This window comes from Anas platyrhynchos, chromosome 2 (assembly GCF_047663525.1).
Source record: "Anas platyrhynchos isolate ZD024472 breed Pekin duck chromosome 2, IASCAAS_PekinDuck_T2T, whole genome shotgun sequence".
NCBI classification, from domain to species: Eukaryota; Metazoa; Chordata; class Aves; order Anseriformes; family Anatidae; genus Anas; species Anas platyrhynchos.
Genome location: NC_092588.1, coordinates 145705526 through 145725128, shown reverse-complemented (window position 1 = coordinate 145725128; position 19603 = coordinate 145705526). Strand labels below are relative to the sequence as shown.

The 19603-nt window shown below is 40.0% G+C and overlaps 1 protein-coding gene across 3 annotated transcripts in view; it reads right to left on the bottom strand.

The window, feature by feature from the left end:
* The window catches only part of CCNY (cyclin Y), a 124859-nt gene that overhangs the window by 80737 nt on the left and 24519 nt on the right, over positions 1-19603 (bottom strand). The window contains exon 1 of one of the 3 annotated variants that reach the window (XM_072033809.1): positions 14474-14493. The exons of the other annotated variants lie outside the window; for them this stretch is intronic. The gene's annotated coding sequence lies outside the window, so the exon portion shown is untranslated. Of the gene's footprint in view, positions 1-14473; positions 14494-19603 lie in introns of those variants that run through there. 3 annotated transcript variants of the gene reach the window in all.

Sequence of the window (19603 nt, the reverse complement as noted above, 5' to 3'; positions counted from 1 at the left end):
CCAGCATGCTTCCATTTCCAGTCTAGAGACAGCACACGTGGCTTTCTGTCCAATCAAACAGAGATGAAAATGGAAGAAAGATGAGGCACAGCAGGGCAGGGTGTAAGTAACAAGCATCTGTTAAGTAAAAAAAAGAAAAACGAGAGAATTCATTACACTTGCTGGTCATGAAATCCCATATATACATCTGCATAGAGCAGACTATGTCATGTCTTGGCAGGAAAACTAACTCAATTGTTTAATGGGACTTACCCATCTTTGATTAAAATGATCCTAAGTGTTCCTCACAATCTTTAAAATACGTCCCTTGGCACTAATAATTTTATGATGAAGGCTAAATTATGTTCAGATTGAATTAAAAAAAAATTGGTAAACTGCATTAGGCTGTTTAATACAACTCTTCATTCTGAACAGCAATTACATGCTTATTCTCATATCCTGTAGGAAAAAAGGACATAAAGGTGATCTATCTTAACAAAATCTGCAGATGCAATAAGAAGCAAAGACAGTGCAGAATTTAACTAATGGCATCTGGTTTTCCTCTGTCAGTGACATTCATCATTGCTGGTAAACACCTAAATTACTTCTTTACTTGGGGACTGTTAGTGTTAGGTTAGAGGTTGGACTCGATGATCTTGAGGTCTCTTCCAACCTAGAAATTCTGTGTGATTCTGTGTGATTCTGTTGTCCTCAAATTTAAATTCATATCACTTAAAGATCCCAGGCAGGAAAACTCAGTACCTTTCTAAGGATAGTGAGCCACATGAACAGCCAAATGTAGTCTTTTATAGTTGAGAAGAAGGCAGTGGGCATCCCTTTCAGACCTGGATGTTATAACTTTCAAACTTCCTAATACAGTTTCTGGCAGCTTATGCATAAATTCCACATAGTTTCTTGTTACAAGTTTGTTATCAGTACAATCTTACTGGATGACTACTAGAGTGAGAGAGAAATGAAAGCAAGAAAAGAGAAAAGAAAGAGAAGCTTTGGGAAGACAAAATGCTTTCTCTTCAGCAGTTGGATGGCCTTTCCTTTTGCTTGAATCTGCATTATCTGAATTCATTTAACAGTGAACATGCCATTAGAAGAATGCGCTGATTATCACTGCATATAAGAATACATTGAGGAAAAGAAATACAGTGGCTTTTAATAAACCTGCAAAAGGAATAAGATTTCACCAGCATGCATGGCTACTGAGGGACGGTACTTTCACACAACTTTAATGTGGGGAAAACACCTCAGAGATGAGACCTCGATCCAATAACACACATCAGCTCCTTCACTTCTCATTAGGACAAGAATTAACTCAGTGCTACTTGGTTCTTCAGCAATCAGGTAGGTAGCTTTCAGTATTGCTCAAAAAAATAAAAAAGAGTATAGGATATATATTTTCTGACAAAAACTATAGTGTGGAGGCAAACCCCTGAAGTTCACCATGGAATAAAGATCAGCAGAGAGCCTCTGTATTCTCAGTGAATATTCGAGCAAAAAGACAAAATCTGCAAGACAAAATCTTGCAAAAAAAAACCTCAAAAGTTGGGCCCTAGTCCACCAAGAAGGTTCAGATGTGCACTGTTTGGTGCCTTCCTTGTGATTTTGCAGTGTTACAGTAACATGTAGCATAAAGTACTCATACTTCTTTTCCTTTCATGAATTTATGCTTCCTGCCCTATAGTCACAGAGCTCGATTTTTTTCCCACCAGATATATTTTTTTCAAGTTTACATTATTTCTCTTTCTCCCTCTTTTGTATTTGTCTTACCCAGGGGAGTTGTTTTTACGTTTACCACATTTTCTCTCTTTCCTTTCCTTTAGCAGAAGAGAATGCTTCTACCTACTCCTTTAACTTCAACAATGAGCACTTATTTCCTCACCAGGTTGACTTAATTCCATCTCTGCTTTCTTTACTTCCATCCATCCACCCACCAATACACGAGCAAACATGAGGCAGCTGTGTCATAGGCTGCCGACCGTACAGCAGCTGAGCTACCCATATCTTCACTGTTTCAGCACCAAAATCCGAGCCTGAAATAAACTGGCAGGGCTTGCTGAAGGGCTTCAATGCTGAGAAGAGCATCAACAGTCACAGTATGCAAGAGGTACAGTGGCAATGATTCCTTGGGCACTGATGCCTGTACTGCATGGGCCAGATGACTTCAGGGAGCCAAAAAGGCCCAAGGTGAAGAAGAGATGACCCAAACCATGATGACTGATTCTGAAAAAGGCAGGAGCATTTGTAACTCTGGAGAGACACACAGATGCCTAGAGCAGTAAAAACTGCTGGGTGGAACAAGGGCAAGCCTCATCAATTCTGTGAACCCATGGCTGCCTTCATCATGAAAGGCCACAGTATTTCCATGTTTTCAATGTAAGAAATGCAGTTACAAAAATAGAAGATTGCTACGTAGGGTAAGTGTCTTAAAACTTAAAGCACCTTAAAGGAGGGCTGTGGCCTAGAAAAACAGAAGATTAACAGGGTTTGCATGAGAACAGTGAGAACATGCATGACAACAGAGAACAAATACATTATAATAAAATCATACAATAGTTAGGGTTGGAAGGGGCCTTAAAGCCCACCCAGTTCCAACCCCCTGCCACAGGCAGGGACACCTCCCACCAGCCCAGGTTGCCTGAGGACCCATCCAGCCTGGCCTTGAGCACCTCCAGGGACGGGGCATCCACAGCTTCTCTGGGCAGCCTGTGTCACTGCCTCAGCACCCTCTGAGTGAAGAATTATTTCCTAATATCTAACCTAAATCTCCCCTCTTTTAGTTTAAAACCATTACTCCTTGTCCTATCAACATACTCTGTGACAAAGAGTCTGAATAATACTGAATTGCATTTAAATACCATTAGCTTCCCCCTCTCCCCCCCAAAAAAACCAACTCCCTTAATAGGTTCACATTCAACTCATCTTGCTAAATAAAGCCCGAATTATGGTCTAACTACCTCAGCCACCCTGCACAGTTGACAGAGATGAATCTAACCCCAATTGTTACTCTGCACATGTCTCCAACGTGTCTTTGTGTCTCCAACACTGAGACATGGAGCACAAATTGACTCCATACGAAGGATTATTAAAAAAAAATACACAAAACTCCAAAATAAGAGTTTAATCAATAAAAAACACTACATTTTTTGTGTGTTTGTAGGGTAGCAAAAAGACCATGGGTACACTTTAGAAAGTGTGTTTATAAGTGCAATAGCATGGAACTGAGAACAGGATTTGCTCTCTAACCTAAGCGTATTGTCTCAAACATAATCTGCAGCTTCTCCAACCCCTCCATGGTCACTGCCTTCCAAATTCCTCCTAGACAGCTGGCAGCATCCTCAGTCTTCTCCCCATCAGGTCTGACTGATCCTTACCTCCTCCCAGGCTCTGATTTCTCTAGCAAGCTCCTGCGGTCTTCCCACCCTGCCTGCACTCTTACTGGGTGTACTTGGCAAGTCGGAGAACCCACGCCCCAAGTGTAGGGGCGCAGCACATGCTCTGCATCGTGGCTCAGACAGAAGTGAATGAATTCAAAACACAAACATCTCGAAGACAGAAACACCGTGATGTTTCATTTACAAAGTATGACGGTACTCTGCATAACATCTTATTTAATAATGTGTATTTTGTATATACGCATTGTATAATTCATGTTTCTCACCACATGTAGACAGGCATCAAAACGACTTTAAAACTGATAATAAAGATGTTATTATTAGTCACCTCTCTTGGTAAGACCTTCACCGGATAGTCTAGGAAACATTTCAGATAGCTTTCTCCTCCCTACACATCTGAGCCTGTGGATGCAAGCTGTCAGATACGCTGCCCACTTACACCAAGGCTTTCATCTGCTAGTAACGAGCATTACATTTTCAGTGGAAAGTGAAAAGAGGAGGATCAGAGAGAAGGAAGGAGGAAATAAATAAACAGGCAGACGTAGGTTTTCACCTCCACCAGCATCACTCACGTTACAAATAATGTTAAACAGCAAAGCACTAGATCTTAATTTTCCTGTCCAAAACTTTGTCAGTTTTCAACTCACTGCTATTTTGTTAGAACCCCCATGATTTCCTTGGATCTAAGATGAAGCAATAGGATTTCTCAGTACTCAACATTGCAGATGCAAGTCTAAACACCAGGCTAAATTAACGGTGTTTATGCACCACTGAATGAACAAAACTAAATGGTTTTCTGAGTGATAGCTACTTCTGCAGAACACCTATCCACTTTTCTAAGGCATCTATCAGTGTAGGATCTTCTTCTGACAAAAAAGCTTTGTTCTATTTAAGTCTCCAAAGACTTTTCTTTTCAACGCTGGAACAGGCTGAACAGAAGGTGAAAAAAATTAAATTGCCACATAAATGCAGGCGTAGGAAAATCCTGCAAGTCCCACATTGTTACCGACTTCGTCTCTGCTTTGTGCACAAATGACTGGTACAAATAAGACAGCATCACATGCACGCAGCAGACAGCCTGTGAACTCATCAGGGGCACATTTTAAAAGGCATGCACTCAACAACTAATTGCTTTTGGGAAAGAAAACAGCACAGAGGGTTACACCTACAAGGATCTAATCTAACTGCAGGGCAGGTAAAATTCAGCCTTAAATTACAACAGGCCCTAAGTTCATTATAAAGCTCTAGAAACTCTCTCCTATTCTGTACCACAAAACACATGCAAAATTAAAATTTATGCTTGGGCAAAATATTTCAGCTCTATATTACGATGCCAAAATCTTCAGTCAGGAAAACAAATTAAGGAACACAAGTCTCGGGGGTTGGTATTTTGCCATCTCTTCTGCATGTGAACACGTGCACCATCCATGCTTGGCACAAGAGGGAAATAAGCATCACGCATGCTGCCCATGAACTTACAACTTGTAACGTGTTTGCTAATGAAAAAAGTGCTTGCAGAAGCTTGTTAAACATCACTATAATGACAGAAGAACAAAGACTTTAGCAAAGCTTAAAGCTCTGCTGGAGACAGACCGTAGCATCCCTCATGCAAAAAACACTGCAATATTTAACTACATAGTTCAAATCTTAATTTCTGTTTAAGACTACAATGATACTTCTCCAAATTACTAAAATGAGTCACAATACCTGTATTAGAAAACACTACACACGTTTCTAAGGCAGTATTTGTTATTAAATTAATAGTTAAACTTTTATTAGATCTACATAGATGCCACATAATTCTGTCACTGACTTTTTAAAAAGTGCAAAGGTTCTGCAGCCTGAAATGTTTCCTTACTACTACAAAGGCAAGTGAGAAAAAATCCCTGAACAAGAAAGATGTGCATTTAAACAGAAGAAAAAAAATCACTAGGGATAACAACAGCACCCTTGTAACCTTGTTAGCTGAGATGAGTTCAGGCCTGAAAACCTCTTGTGAAGATATGTTCCACATTTTATTTTTTTAGAAGTTATGAATTTTGAGCTCACTACTACGTAATAGTGGCTATACAAAGAAGCCAATAAAATACTTTTAAAATAAGTAAGCTTCAGATCTGTAAAAGAAATTACTGTTCAAAAACACTTTTGTTTTGTGAATCTCTCAATTATTGCAGGCAAAGGGATAGGGAAAGTCTTGCATTATGGTGTGTAATACAGGCACATAAGCTGGAGATCTACCTGGCTTCAAGACAGTAAGTTTAGGAAAACATACAAGCACATACATGTCAACCACATTTCTGCACTAAACAGGGCAAAACTTCAACACAAAACAAAAATGTAAGTTTAATTCTGATGTCTTTTTCTGGAAAAATAAAAGTATAGATTTTCCTCTAGAAGTAAAAGCACTTTTTTTGTGTGTTTCCTTACCCATTTGTGAGGGAAATAAAGGACTGGCCTTCATATACGTTCAATGCCAATTATTACCCCTGTAGAAGCTGGTCAGCAGCTTAAATGAAACCAGAGCACTAACAGTAGCAGCACCACTGCTATGCCCTGTGCACTGCAAAGGAGCCCGTCTACTCCGCTGAAGGAGTAAATTAGACTGGCACAGTGAATTATAAAGCAAAGTACTCCTTTTACACAAAGTACTACTTCTGTGATACAAGGATCACAAAGCAGCCATGAAACCAGCCCCCCGTTTCATGCCAGTTCTGTGGTATGAATGTTCAGTCCAAGAGGGACTACTCTTGACTGTCACCCCTGCTTTGGGGTCACCAGCAGAGTTGGAGAGTGAGTGACAGTGCTGTCCCACGGGTATTCTCCTCTGGACTGACACAGAAGCCACCTGTGGGCCAGCGGGATTAACAAGGAACAAGCCTGCAGGGGCCCTGAAACCATGACAAACAGCTGACAGCTCCAGAATCCCTCTGCTATTTTCTGCTAGACATTTATTTCCTTTTTAATGCACATGCAGAAGCCCAAGTTCAGTCTTTATCCTACATTCTTCCTCCTGGACAGGAAAACATCAGAAGTCATGCCTGGTTTAGGGCTTTTACACAGCTCCACAGGTACACTCCAGTGTGTGAGCAGCACACGTGGTTGGGGCAGATGCTGCCTCCCATCACAAACCCGGACCTCAGGCCTCACCCGAGGCCTCACCTGGAAACCGTGGCTGAAAACTTTGGACCCCAATACCCCACAGGAGCTCAAGGCACTGTCAACTGAGCGATGCGTTTTTACCCATTCCCTTTAAGAGCACAGGTTGTTTTTATTGTATTTAAGTACATTCCCAACCACATTTTCATTTACATAGGAGGCAGTGCACATGAAGGCTTGACTCGTGATGTCCCCCAAACAAAGCATAAAACACAGGTCTCACGGGTGCCTTCGGGCAGGGGACAGCACCCGGCGGACGGCAGCAGCACCTCCAACAGCTGTACGGCCTGCTTAGGCCATATGCTGAGTTCACACCGGGATTTGGTATGGACAAGAAAAACAACACGTACATCCACTGGGGTGAAAACCAGAAATTGGTACTCAGCTCAGCCAGTGTGGTGATAAACTGAAAAACCCACATACGGAGCAAGAAAGAGCAGTGAGGAACCCCACAGCCTGTCAGCAGCAGGCAAACATGCAGGAATGGGTCTTTTTGTGCCCAAAAAGGGGGAGAGGGGCGGCAAACTGAGTTAAACCCCTCAGAACAGGAGAGCAAATACCAGATAAAGGCAGTAGCTGACCTTAACAACATGGAAATACAACGCTGATGGCTAGTACCTACTGCAACAAGCTGTGTTACTGCTGTGCTGTGCCTTGGACATTGCCCGATGGCATTAATAAATTGAGTTCTGCAAGGATTTTGCCTGGCCCAGAATACTACTTTGCAGCATCGAGTACATTTTTAAGGGTTTTTAATTCAGCTTTTTACCTTCCAGAGCAGCCATCCAACATGCTAAGATTAAATAATGTCACCTCCCCACTGGGGGTGACAAAACACGTCAGTGACAGCTGTGAGCAACAAAGAGCTGAAAGCTCGGTCTCACAGAGCGCTCTAAGAAGAGTTACAATAAACACAATCCTGAAGTAAAAAAAAACAGACACCGTGAAAGAAAGCATTTCATAGACCATAATAAAAGTTTGTATTATTTTTTTTTTAATAGACGTAGTTTAATTGCACCCATCTTCTGCTACTACTTTAAACGATTCAGCAATCACTTTAACTTTTAACTAAATCTCTTCCTTACAAAAGCCAGGCTGTCTGCCCTCAGTGGTCAGCCTTACAGCTTCAGAGAGATCATCTCTGCAGACTCAAGCCTTACATGCACAAAAGTTCTTCTTGGAGTATTTTTAAAATAATTTCTATTGCTGCATTAAACAAAAATGGTTTTAAGTCACTTAACCTACTCATGTAACTTAGTCCTTATACCAAGCTTCACTTATACTTGAAACAGCAAATTCATTATTCTTAAGACTAGTGAACCACAAGGCAGCTCTTCTACAGAGAAAAGCAGCAATGTTACTCTGAATGTATATCCTGTATGCTGGCTGCTGACAACACAGTACAAGAGCAAAAAGAACGATTAGGGTAAGCCAGTGAAAAATACCACTACTGAACTAAGAGTGCCTCCAAAGTTGAGAGAGGATTAGCTCAGTTAATTAGCTTGGTCATTTCATGATGTCAAAATGGACTTTGAAATATTTAGTTGAAAAACTGGATCTACATAGACACAAACTAGATACCGATTTTAAAAGGCAGGGAGGAAACTGTCCGTACCAGACTGAGGAAGGAAGACCACACTTTCAGAATGACTAAACAGACCTGCTTTCTCCCTTGCGCAGTACTTCAGTCGAGTCTGGTTAGATCTATACTGACCAGGAAGACAGCAAAAATCAAACTAGATCTAAGGAATATGTACAGCATGTACTGCATGCAGCAGGCACAAACCTCGAGGACAAGTCCTTGCTTCCATGAGGCAAACCGAGGATAAACATACACTACCCCACCAGCAATTCCTCTACTCCTTTCAAAGCTCCTAGTCCTTTCATTTTCCCTCCTATAAACTGAAGCATTTTAAAGTGTGTTTGTTTTTGTTTTTTTTTTCCTGTTTGTTTTGTTTGGTTTTTATACATATTTCATCTCAAGTATCTCTTGAACTTGTACAGCAGTGTGCCACCTGAAGGCACCTTGGCCCAGTCTATAGGATGCTACTGCTGGAGTTAGCAAACGGGCACAAGATCTTTGTCAGAGACATTTTTAATGCAATTCTAGAAGAGGTGGAATAAGAAAAGGACCTCTGAATACAAAAATAGGATGGATGAAATAAACACAATTATGTTTGATATGCTTTTAACATTTTTTAGTATTTTTTTTAATGTTGATATGTTTTTAAAGCAAAATATTGAGCCTTGCAACACTGAGATTATATAAAAAACTAACAAAATACATCAACAACACTACAATCCGCAATTTCAACCTTTTGTAAGTAGAATTACTACCAACAGCAGGAAATCTGACAAATTCATCCCCAGAAACATGGTGTTTATTTTAGGAATACTCTTCATACAAAATTAAAGATCCTTTTCTCGAGGAAATAAATGTAGATGAAAGCATCTGGGGAGCAGGCAGGAGAGATCACTTTCTGACTAAGATTGAGCTACATTACAAAAAACGAGGAGCAAATGGTAGCAACAGGACTTCTAAAGGAAAGAGAAAGGCAGCACGGAATTTTTTGTTGACCAGCACAGTACAACAGAATTTAAACCCTTTATTCGTAAAACCTGAAGAAAGAAAAACATGTACAACTTCCAGATACACCACTTCACCAGGAGAGGACAGGAACTGATTTCCATTAACATTCTAATAATGGAAAAATGCTCAAGGGAAGAAAACCTGTAATGCAGCAGAAAGCAAACATTTCAAGAAGTATTTGTGGCAATACGATGCAGAGCGCCCACACCCACGTGGTTCTCTCCAGATGGCTCTGCTGAGCCCCACTCCACGGAGTGGGGACTTTCAGATAAGGATCTGGCATCAGAAGGGAACCTGAGTGTTTTGTCTCATTTTATCAGCACAATTAATTATCAGATCGCGTAGCTCCTTCCTGAAGCAGACTGCCTTCTGCAGCAGTCTCCAGGACTGCAATCTCTTCTGCTTCCTCTCCAGGAACACGTCTCCCTAGACACACACTTCTGATACAAGGAACCCACGCAAAGGGATAAATATCTACCATCTCTAGCACCCAAAACCCCACAGCACAGACTAGCCAATTCTATCAGTGTGACTTCACTGATTTTTCAAGACAACTCAGAAGATACTGTGACAAATAACAAAATATTGCCAAAACAGATTAGCAGGTTTTTGTTACTGCTGAAGAACAAAGAGAACCTATAAAAAGGGCACTGGTTGCAGGCCACATTTTTCAAGTGTTTATAGGAAGCAGTTGTAGGAAACCCACAACAGGCACACCTGTCTCCAGAGACAAGCTGGAGACAAACCAACAAAAAACAAAACACAACAATGACCACACCAGAACAGAAACTATCTCTCAAGAATGCACAACATCCCTTCCCCATTGCTGCAGATGGATTAAAGCAGTTCTCAACCAGCACACACTGGCTCTAACGCTGCAAAGTGCACACACGTTGACTCAAAAGGATGCACGACACACTCACTGCTGTTCAGCCCGCTTCTTTCTCCATGGACACCATTTTCTTTACAGCTGAAGGACAGACATAGATGTTCAGGGAGCCCAATGAGCCCTCACATTTTCTGTTTTTTCACAGAATCACTGAGTCACAGAGGGGTTGAGGTTGGAAGGGACCTCTGGAGATCATCTGGTCCAACCCCCCTGCTGAGCAGGATCACCTAGAGCACGCTGCACAGAGGACGGCATCCAAGCAGGTTTTGAATATCTCCAGAGAAGCAGACTCCACAACCTCTCTGGGCAGCCTGTGCCAGTGCTCTGTCACCCCCACAGTAAATAAGTTCCCCCTCATATTCAGCTGGAACCTCCTGTGCTTCAGTTTGTGCCTGTTGCCCCCCGTCCTGTCACTGGGCACAACTGAAGAGACTGGCTCCATCCTCTCGACACCCTCCCCTCAGGTATTTATACCCATTGATGAGGTCTCCCCTCAGTCTTCTCTCTTCACCTGGCAGATGATTCACTTTGGAAGAGGGAGCAAGAAAGAAAAATTACTTACCTGAATAAATGGTAACCCTTATACAGGGTGAAAATAATTGATTTTAGAACACAGAACTAAGGCTTGCCTTACAAAGCCAAATAAACTGTTTCCATACTTACCTGCACTTTATTCTGAATCCTATCGGTTTTAAAAGCAGTTTGAAAGCTCTGGTTTAAAGCATACAGAAATTTAAAGAATGTTAAATGCTTTAAAGAATAACCCTGTTCTATGCATATTTGGTTGCCTCAGGCTAATTCTTCTCCAGAATTCAATATTTTTATAAGGAAAACAACTTTATAATGAAGACTTATTCAACATTCTGTGTCATCTAGCTGAAATAGATAAAAACTCCCTATCAGGCATACATGGGTGAATTAATATTCTTGAAGGCCTAAAACAAACATAATGCAATATTCACAGATTGAGACTCGATCGGCAGAAGTCAAGGTCCAATTCAAAGCAGCTATAAAAGGCTATCTATGGCTTTTTCACAGAGCAGAAAGGACACCATGACAGGATGTATATATCAACACTGCTGTGTACTATTACATCAGAAAGATTTCCACTCACTGTAATCTCTGTATCTCTGTTCAGTCACTAACTATAAATAGCACCAACCCCGAAGCACCAGGAAACACAACATGCTAAGTGGAACCTGTGCTAAAAGAAATCAATTCAACCACAAGCCCGTATTTTGGTGATGGCAAATAGTTTCTCGAGATATAAGACACAAAAGCAAACACGTTCTTGCTGTACACATTAGGAGTTCGTATAATCCAGGGTTTAAGAAGCAGGAAGCATGGCACTTGCTAGAGGAATAAATACTGATTTTAGTCCTGAGACATAAGCAAGTAATACGTTGTTTCCCTGGTCACATTTTGTAGTGGACAAGCTCACATAGTTCATTTTCAAAAGCAAGCTTCCATCTAGATGGTCTCCAATGAGGATTATAATGTAATTTTAAATGTTACTAGACATAGACAGAACAAGATTTAGCATTGGGCTAAATCCTGCCAATCAACCTTGAATGGCACATTCAAGCACATCTTCCAGCCGCTTCACCACTGGTGTGCATGCAAAGACTTGTATTTTTCACCAGGGCAAAGGCTTGAGCGGTTGGCAGTGATTGAAGTGAAGAGATCCCTACTGACACAGAGTGTAATTCCATAACAATTTGAGTCATGAAACTGCATTACAGGAATTGATAAATTACAATAATAAAAGCAGGTTGTGATAGTAGTGGAGAAACTGTAAGAAACATTTTCCCATGTAATGGAGAATGCATGCAATATGCTGTTGGATTTATTTTTGCAAGTTTAATCATGTTAGAAAGAATCTTACTGTGCAAGTATTTCTACCATATAAGTTAAATAAAAAAGATACACTTACTGAAAAAGTCAATTATTCAACAAGAGTAAGAGTGGCAGATTTATCAACCTTGCAAACTAAAAATGCATTATATATTTACACTGTTAAATATTTTATTTTTAAAAAACCAACAAAGCAAAAAAGTCTACCCTAAATCAAGAACTCAGTAAGCACACTTCCAATAAGAATGCTGCTTTGATGTGTGTCTGTGCTATGGAAGCAAAGACTTCTTCCCTGAATAAAAAAGAAGTATTTAATGTCACCTAAGAACAAACCAGGGACACACACACCAAAGAAACAAGCAAGCCAAAAAGACGATCTCATTTGCATTTTATAGGACCAATCAAAGGGGGGGGGGGGGGGGAGAAATAAAAAAAAAAAAAGCACCAACTATAATAATGTCCTCCAGGACTTTGAAATCATGTCCCACAATAATTCCGGTACCATTAAAGGCATATAATTAGGTAGTAATTTGCAGGAGTTAATTTCCTCCTACACTATACTCAAAAACATCTTGAGGGCAACTCCTAACACTATTTAAGTTGGAGAACGTGTGTAGGTAAGGGTGAGAGAAGACAATGGAAAGAGAGTGTATGCTTTAAAAAACAATTTCACTAATTATGATTTAAAATTATGACAAGCATCTCACAAGGCAGATAAACACACACAAGTTTGTGAGAAAAACCCTCTTTACTAGCAGTTCTTGAAAAACAACAACAACAAGCTAATATTTGGCTGTGTATCATATATAATCAAAAATGTGCATGGTAACAGTAGACAATTAGCAAGCAATAATTCTACAAGAGCCATTTGATCTGTCATCCTTTTAAAAAAGTTTCAACCATCAGAGGTGGTCAGCCATTCCTTATGTCAGGTATTCTCTATGTGAGGGTTTTTGTTTGTTTGTTTGTTTTTTCATTTCTGAGAACACCTTAAAGGATTTGTTCAGATCATTAATGGAATCTATCATAGCTTTTGCCCTTCTCAGGGATCACTGTTCATTTTACCTATCTTTACCGTGAAGGCAACCGCTACTAGAACATTTTTTATTAGTGTTGAACATTTTCAGACAAGGAGACAAGCATTTTTCAAAAATAAGGTACTTCTTTGGTCCAAGGCATCCACAACAAAGCGGGACAGAAATCAGCAGCGCAAGGGGGTTACTGCTCCTTACCCTTCTCATCTGCAGTGCAACAAGCAGTGACATGGTGAAACCGTAAGAAAGCACCCCCCAGTTCAAGTGAAGTTTGCAAGAAGAAACAGAAACCACAGATTACTAACCACCATTTGTAATTAATGTGTATGTTAAAAAACAGGGTCACCAGGGGTCACCAATTAGTGCTGTATTGGAGATGTCACAATCACAGAACAATGCATTTATTTACGTATCATGATCTACATTTAAAGAAAAATGTAGCTTTAGTTTAAATTATTTTTTTTTAATGCAACAAGGTATAGCTGATATAGCCAATGTATCTTGCATATTGCCTTGATCTACAGCTTAGCCCTGAAAAAACTATAGTTTCAGAAAACATATAGCTGGGACAGATGTCAGAGATGTTTTCATCCTGCACCTCAGTCACCTTATTAAAATGAAACCTAAGTGCACAATTCAAGCCTAGTGTAATAAGCGTAGCTTGTTTTTTTCTTGAAGAAAACTAATTAATCCCAAAGCTCTTTCAAAGCTTAACAGAAGGTTGTAGAGGGTTAGAAAATGCAAGCAGCTTTTTCACCTTGAGATGCACGAGAAAGCATCTCAAGTAACAAGAAAAAAAAATAAAAAATACACCCAATAAAAAGACCGAATTAGAGTTGAATATGGGCCTTCCTTTTTTTTTTTAGCTGTTTAATCTCAACATTGCTGCACTTAATTGTACAGTAATTTCTACCTGATCAGAAGGGCAGTTAAAAACAAAACCTCTCTCTAAAACCAGATAGAAATCACTGCTAAAATGCCAAACTCCCCTGCTGGGAGAATTGCCAGAAAACAGCCCCGATGCCTGGCTTTCCTCCCAACTGTGTGAATGCACAACACAGGAGGAAGGGTCCGCTGCCGCTGTACTCCTCTCTCAGGATGGCAAAGCACTGGCATACACAGAGCAGCAGATGAAATGCACTTAGCATCCTTACGTGTCTGAATACCCTGCCTGCTGCTCAAAATGGAGCAACAGGAAAGACTGTGGATGGCTTTATGCACTCTTGACTGACCCCGTTTTATCTCTGGCAGCGTGCCTCCCCGACTCATTGGAAATGTTGGTGTTTACCGCTTGAACCAAGCCAACAGCTTCCAGTGGCACAGAGAGGCACAGCTCTTTGCTTCCAGCCTGCACCCCAGACATCACTGCCCAAGAGCTGCTTCCCACAATTACGCTGCCCAGAGCTCCTCAGGCGTGGCCTGAGACTAGGGTTTCCTGGCAGAGAGGCATCCTCAGCCCTACAAAAGGAATGCTGATGCCAAAGGGCTGAGCTCTCACTGTGCCAGGCCTCGCCAGCCCCGCCAGGCCTCAGGCAGCGCATGCACTGCGCCCTGCTGCTCCTACCCTGTGTCGCCTGTGGAAGTTTCAGCATCTCTTCAGGATCCCTCCACGGCCACTTAAAAGCATTCTTCTGGAAAAAAAAAAACATCTTCAGATCTCTTTACGTTCAGAACCAGAAAGTAATAAATTGGACTGGTTGCTTCCTGCCAACGCTCTCATGGAGTTTGTTGTTTTACGACACGCCTAATAGACGTAATTCATCAATATGAAGTGCACGCTGCCACAAGCTATAGTACAGACAAGCTGTGCTGTGACTAAATTAGGCACCCGAGGTTGGAGGACAACCTCCCCTCTACTCCCATCAGAACAGCACACAACCAGGAGAGAAAAGGCCAGCTCCTTCTGCAGGAGCGGGGAAAAACCATGGTTCAATACATGGGCGAGGTGGAGTAGGTCAGTGATTGCATCTGAAACTCATCAATTACTGAATGGAAAAAAAGGCTGGGAAATAAAAATGTAATTTACCACTCTGGTAATGATTAGATTTAACAGTCTGAGCTGGGAAGCAAGAAAGCACAGCTCCCAAGACCTACTGACTGAATTACTTTGATGAGCACCAAATTCTTAAGGAAAAAAAAAAAAAAAGGAAGTGGAAATTGCAGAAGCACATGTGTACACAAGATGTAATATAATGTATTATTAAAGCCATAATAAAATCTAATAGCTGAAAGCAGTGATAAGTACGTTTAGATAAAACTTATATTTAACTGTGAGAACAATTAACCTTTAAAAGCAAATTTATCTACTGATGTGGTGATTCTTCTAAGTGATCAAATTAAGGCTGAATGTCTTAATCTATTTTAAAGGTAAGCACTTTTGTTTCATTTTGTTACAATAAAGAAAAAAGGAAATATATAAGAATACATGCTGTGTCTTGCATAGTAACAAAATAAAACATTTTACATGGACAAGATTCTAGTCCTGAACTCAGCAGAATAGGGTGTTTAACCAAATCTTCCTCTATCAAATAATGTGAACTTAAATGTATTCTTCTATAAGTAACTGTAACTGTACATTGGAGAAGTATACATGGGGAGACTGGTGCATTTCCTACAGTGCTTTAAAACATTAGAACTTGCCATGTGGTATAGGATGTCTGAAGAAAAAGCACCTTAAAATACCTGAGTGAATCATGAAGTGACTGCAGCGAGTCATCTGTCAAATCCCTGATAGCAAAAACTAAGCTGGGGTGGGTACTATATCCAGGCTTCAGGATTTTAAAAATAAAACAGCAAGACAGTCTGTAGGCACTTCGAGTAAGTTCCTGCCACTGACATATTTGACTTTGCTACATGGGTTCAAAATCCTATTTCTTAAGGCAGAAGTTTAGCATTTTTTTGAACAAATAGTTCAAGTAATTAACATAAACAATCCTTTATACTATAAATACAAACTAATGTTTTAGTTTATTTGGAGAAGAAGGGCAGATCCCTTACTGTCAATACAAGACAATAGCTACTGACTCCCACAACACACATAACAACCTGTTTAATAATCCAGTGTTTGCCTGCCTGCAGGCTCTCTCAAAAACTTTGCAAACCTGTTAGCAGCACGGTTCAGTTTCAGTAAAAGAGTTAGCATGGGTGGTAAATTCTGCAGCTTTTTTTTTTCCATGGTAAATTAACATCAAACTAATCCCCAAACATAACACCACTTTAAAGCCTGTGCCTGCTCACACTGATGCCAATGGCAAAAACTTCACTCAAACCGTATAGGCTCATAAAATCTTGCATCTTAATTAAAAATAAAGAAAAACATGGAAATGGGAGCAGTCATGGTGAAAAACGGTATTATAGCACATCTGTTATTACCTGGAACATAATATTTACATTGCGAGTGAACAACTGGATATATCCCCTACTTAGATTCACTTCAGTTAACAACTCATCCAGTCTAATACTTAAAGAGAAACAATATGCTAAATAATCACTCTGAGAATAAATCTATCTTTACATGACCCAGCCTGTACATCATCTGTGCTGTGCAATCCGTATCATTTGTGGAAATGAAGCATTGGTGCAAACGTGCCCCAAATCAGAACACGCTATGAATTCAGGCTATTCCCAACAGAACACACTTGTAAGCACTTTTTAAGGCTGTTTTTCTGTCACAGTTTCTGTATGGTGGTATTTATTTTCCTCTTCCCAAGCCTGCAAACATTAGCCTAAGGATAGTTTGTAAAGAACAGAGTAGACTGAAGACGAAGGAAGGACAGAATATCCTTAAACAGTGAGGCAAACTTGCAATATTTTTATTTTATTTTTACTTACCACATTTTCCAAATTGCACACTCTCAGACTACTAAATACCTTAAGATATGAGCTCTTTGGGTTTTTTTTGTTTTGTTTTGTTTTTTATATGTCAGCTCGTAATAAACATTAAAAATTCAAGTCCATTTAGAACTCATTTCTTTAATATAGTTTCTCATTTGTTTTTTCATTTCAGGAAAAAAGAAGAAAGGAAGGCAGGGGAACCACAGGAAACATTTTGTTTTCTTATGTGGCACCATGCACATTGGTGTTTATAAGGCAAGAGACTCCCCAGCGTTCTGCAGCTATGCATCTGTAACAGCTTCTTTCTGTTGCTTCTTACGGAGTTTTTTTCTGAAGGTACCAAAAATATTCTAAAGGCAACACTTATGATAAGTACCCACCACAAGGAAAAGGAATTATTATATCGACATGATTTCTTTCATCCTGGTTTGAAACCATGCTGAGATCCAACGATAACACAGACACAGAAGGCAGCATTTGTCACCGTTCTTAGCCGCATTTTTGACATCTGTTTCACAGCTCTTGGAAAGCCCACTTCCATTAATCTACCATGAGAAAGGACAGGAGATAAAATTCCCAGGCTGCAGAAGGCATTAGGAAAATTTGCTAGCTGACTATACGTTGAGAAAGAACTGTAACAGCCAAATGATGTCACTGTGAATAGACGGAAGATGCTGTAATTCTATTCCTCCCTTTGTCTTAATGGAGTTATTTATGTCGCAATTCTGAGGGCAGACCATTTACCAAAGACTTTACCAGACACCTGACGTAAAGGAACAGCACACCAAAAACCAACAGGGACATCCTGGTCCCACTCGGCAGAGGCAGGTCTATGCTCCCCTGACTCAGCCTTCAGAGCCTTACATGCAAGAAATTTGCCAAGACGACTCCTGCTGCACGTTAATATTTAAACTGCTCGACAAACCGTCAAGAGATTCATCGTCAAATCCAGCTAAAACTATAGGAAACAATTAAAAGCCTCATCACACGTAGAACTGTAAATACTACAAAAGCCATGCTTTTAAGTCATCTGTACAACCCTCCAAAAAATCAAAACAAGAAGCATGTGCTGTTCTGTGTCACCAAAGCATAAATATAAAGAGCTGCTTCGAAGTTAAATACTCTCCTAAGATTAGAACCCTAATTCAAAGAGGTTTGGCCTGCTGGTCATATACAACTTCCACAGAAATAATATATGCTCAGCACGCCTTTAATAACAGGGTGCCTTTTATTTAAAAGACTCATTTATTTGATTTAAAAGATTAATTTAAAATATTAATTTATTGGAAATAAAAGATTAGGCATTTTAGGCATTGGAATGGGCTGCCCAGGGAAGTGGTGGAGTCACCATCCCTGGAGGTCTTTAAAAGACGTTTAGAGTTGAACTTAGTGATACGGTTTAGTGGAGGACTTGTTAGTGTTAGGTCAGAGGTTGGACTTGATGATCTTGAGGTCTCTTCCAACCTAGACAATTCGGTGATTCTGCGATTAATTAAATTGAAAGCATGGATCTCAGTTTATATGACATGATTCCAAAGTAGCCTCTCATACACGAGCAAAAGTGACACTGAAACCAGATGCAGGGTATGACAGCAGAAACTCATGTAAAAAGAAAGAATGAAAACAGAAGTGAAAAGACTGTCACCAAAAAAAAAAAAAAAAACAAACAACCCAAACCCTTGAATTTAGCCAATCACTTTACACAGGTAACACGTGGGCGATTTTAAAACATGAACAAGTTTTCTATTTTTCGTCGGACACAAACATTCTACACCCATTATGTTTGCTGCTGAGGAGGAAAAAGAAAGAGGCATAGTGTGGGTAGATGTGTTTTGTCACCAAAACACATCTACCCACACTATGCCCCTGTGAGTTACTAACCTGAAATTTGAGGTGTGTGGAAGTAAACGTTAGAAATGCAACTTTGAGTGTGAAGAACAATCCGTGATGGGAAAGCACACTAGCACGCGCTTTACAATCCTGAGTACAGAAACACGGTGGTCAGACACTTGAAAGAGGAAAAAAAAATGGAACTAGCTTCTCTGGATTAACTCAATAATCAAAAGCTCAACATTATCGATCCACATGGTGGGAGCTGTGTGGGTTGAATGCTATTTCACTTCTGAGATTCTACTTTGAAGTTTGAAACAGAGTAAGCATGGTGGTCTCAGCCCAAGCCCCTCAAAAGATCACTAAAAATCATTTCATTTAATGTGAGGCAGCCAACTTCCTGCTAGGATGCACGAGGAGAATATTGGATTTCTCTGAACAAGACTGGTGGTAAGAAAAAAAAAAAAAGAAAGCACCAACAACTGTTTGGCATGCCTAACAGTTATAGAGAAGATCTCAGTTTGCATTGCTTTAAGGAGCAGAGAATAATCACTTCATTGTCTTCAAAATGTTTATTATCTACCATCATAATTAATGCCATTCCAGTCAACTGCATATGGTAAAGCAGCAGGAATTAAGAGTAAATACCAAAACCCCTGTCAAAAGGAAAATGACTGCAAGAAGCTATGAATACTTGCACATTATCTCTGTGATTGTAGTTACTATGATTCTTCTTTCTCTTAATAGTTTTAATTCAAATCCAGAGAGCACAACAGAAAGAAAAAAAAGACTCTGGGTTTGTTCAGTTTTCCTAATCAAGATGGGGCAAGGGGCAAGCACATTTGTAGGGGTTTACAGGAAACATTCTTGTCCAAACAGGGATTAGACACAATCCTACAAAATACCTTTCCATTGAGGAGAGAAAGATTTTACAATGATCTGAACTCATTGTTCTTGTGCCTAATTTTTGAAAAATATACATAATAGAAAAGCAGACTTTTCAGTTTTTTAATTATCAATTCACTACTCA